Raw genomic sequence first — 2,500 nt, 5'->3', positions numbered from 1 at the left:
GTGTGTGTTTGTTTGTTTGCTCCCTCACACACACGTTACTTTTTTTTCATCTCTCCACCCCTCTCTTTCTCTCTCTCTCTCTCTCTCTCTCTCTCTCTCTCTCTCTCTCTCTCTCTCTCTCTCTCTCTCTCTCTCTCTCTCTCTCTCTCTTTCTGCCTGTCTGTCTGTCTGTCACTAGATTATGTAAGTGTTTCATTCCCATATTTCTCGTGCACAGCATTCCTCATATCTCACATCAGAAGATCCTGCCCCTTCCCCTCCCTCCCTTGCAGCACCTGTTACCCCTCCCTTACAGCATCTTCCCCCTCTCTGACCCAACCTCCTCTTATGCGCCACCCCTGCCCCTTCCCTTACAGTACCCCCTCCCCCTCCCTCCCCGATCGCCCGAACGAAGGCTATATCTGTGATGCCTTTGCTAAACGATGACACGGAATGATCGATCAATCGTCCACGCTACGTATATACCGAAAGCATTCCATCAATTTACCCCCAGAAAAGGTTCAAATCTGTGCACAAAGACTGCTAAATGTGCCGATCTTGAGCCTCTGTTGTTACGCGCGCGTTGCCAGATGTTAACATCCTCCAGTATAAGAAATGCAGTACTAGATCGCCATATTCTTTTGCTCAAAGCATTTGTCTTTCTTTACTTTCGGCACCGAGGTTGTGTCTGGGATTGACATGTCAGCGTTTATTAGAGGCTGGTAAGAGTTATATTTTTTTCCCTTTTCCTCTCTCGGGTTTATTTTCTTTTGTATTTTTCTTGTGGAAATAGGTTTAACTTCGGTAGCTGATTGGGCCTCGCCTGAATCCGGTGCTGACTGACAGATTCAGATTTAAAAGTCAGGATGCACTGCGATGCTGCGGGAATCTTGTGCAAAAAAGGATGAGTTTAAACTAGTATTTAAGTCAGTGTACTTTTGTCTCCTTTTTGTGCGAGTATGTGGTATGCAGTATCTCCTATGCAGGTCAACGGGTGTGGCTTAGTTTGAGGTGTGGGAGGAGGTGGAGGGGAGGAGGGGTAGGTATGTAGGGCTTAGCTCAGAGATTTTTCCAGTCAGAGTTCACTTCTCGGATTTCAAATATGATCCGATTATCAGGAGGGATTTGCTGTCAAGGGTCAGAATAAAGATAAAACTTACCTGGTATTACCGACGTGGTGTGAAATAAGAACTGATATTCCCTTTTTATCCCAACAGCCAAGGTTATGTAGTTCGTCATGGCAATTGTTATAGAAAAAATACCTCGTGTTCAACCGTGTACAGACATTTATCAAGTATCTCCCTTACACTTGTATTATTCATTACCCCCCTTTTCACTCCTCCCTCCCTCCTCCTCCTCCTTTGTTTTCCATTTTTTGCAGAGCTTATCAGCTGTCAATGGTTGTCCAAGTAAATAACCAGGATAGTTTGTATTTTATTTATTGAAATCACCCACCCCCGCCATTCAACATGGGCAGGGAATTTACGTTCATATTGATAGAAAGTTCCGATAAATATTTATGCTGGAATATTACGGGCTGAAAACGTTATGCGATTTAATTTGATGGTCACCTCACACATGTCATCGAGCATCAATAATTGACAGAAATGAGGTTATGTGTGAATTATTACAATGATGCTAGGTATTCACTGATATTTGCATTAGCCAGATACACAAAATCATTTTCATTGTTTTACATAGGAATATATTTAGGAGTGCTTACCTCCCTAAACGTTAGAGAAATAATGATGTGATACGTGCAATAATTTACATTCTGAATTAAGTTCTCGAATGTTGGCGGTTTGTTGACGGGAGTTTGCAACTAGTGATATTCATTTCGCACGGCGCGCGGCTCCTCTGCTGCTCATTATGATAATCTACCAATTTCTCCCCGGGCCTTTCCTTTCAGCTAATCAGTTCCATAATTACTTAAATACCGACTACCATCGAAAACGGAACGAGCGCCGCTTAATTACCGAACGCGGCCGCTAATGCCGACATGGCAACTCGATCACGTTTATTTCTTACGGGCCAACATATTAAATAGCAGATACCTCCAGCTGTATATTTATGCCTGGGAATACATTATAATACCATTACTGTCACTCCGTTCGCTAAAACATTTTTTTCTGACACATTAACAACCGCAAAATTGGCCGATTGAACGGGCAAAATATTGACTAATTAAGCGAGCAGAATACTGCCTAACTAAACGACCAGATTATTGCCTGATATGAACAGCGAAAATATTGCCTGCGAAAAAAAAAGTTTGTTCAATCATCCTGTGTTAGCCGATGTATTTCCACAAGCACCGGGGCTAACCAGAGGCTCGCATAACGCCCAGTATAACCCGAAACAGCGGTATACTGGGGATAATAGAGTCTACCACGTGGATGTTAGGATAAGCACATGGGGAACGAGAGCTTGGTTGGGCGCAGAACGAAGCGAACATTACAGTATAACGAAGATAATTGCGGAGGCAGTGGATAAGTAGGTTGAATTAGCATAACCACGAAGATAA

The sequence above is a fragment of the Penaeus monodon genome, chromosome 8, assembly GCF_015228065.2.
Source record: "Penaeus monodon isolate SGIC_2016 chromosome 8, NSTDA_Pmon_1, whole genome shotgun sequence".
Lineage (NCBI taxonomy): Eukaryota > Metazoa > Arthropoda > Malacostraca > Decapoda > Penaeidae > Penaeus > Penaeus monodon.
Note: the sequence above shows the minus strand (reverse complement) of the source record.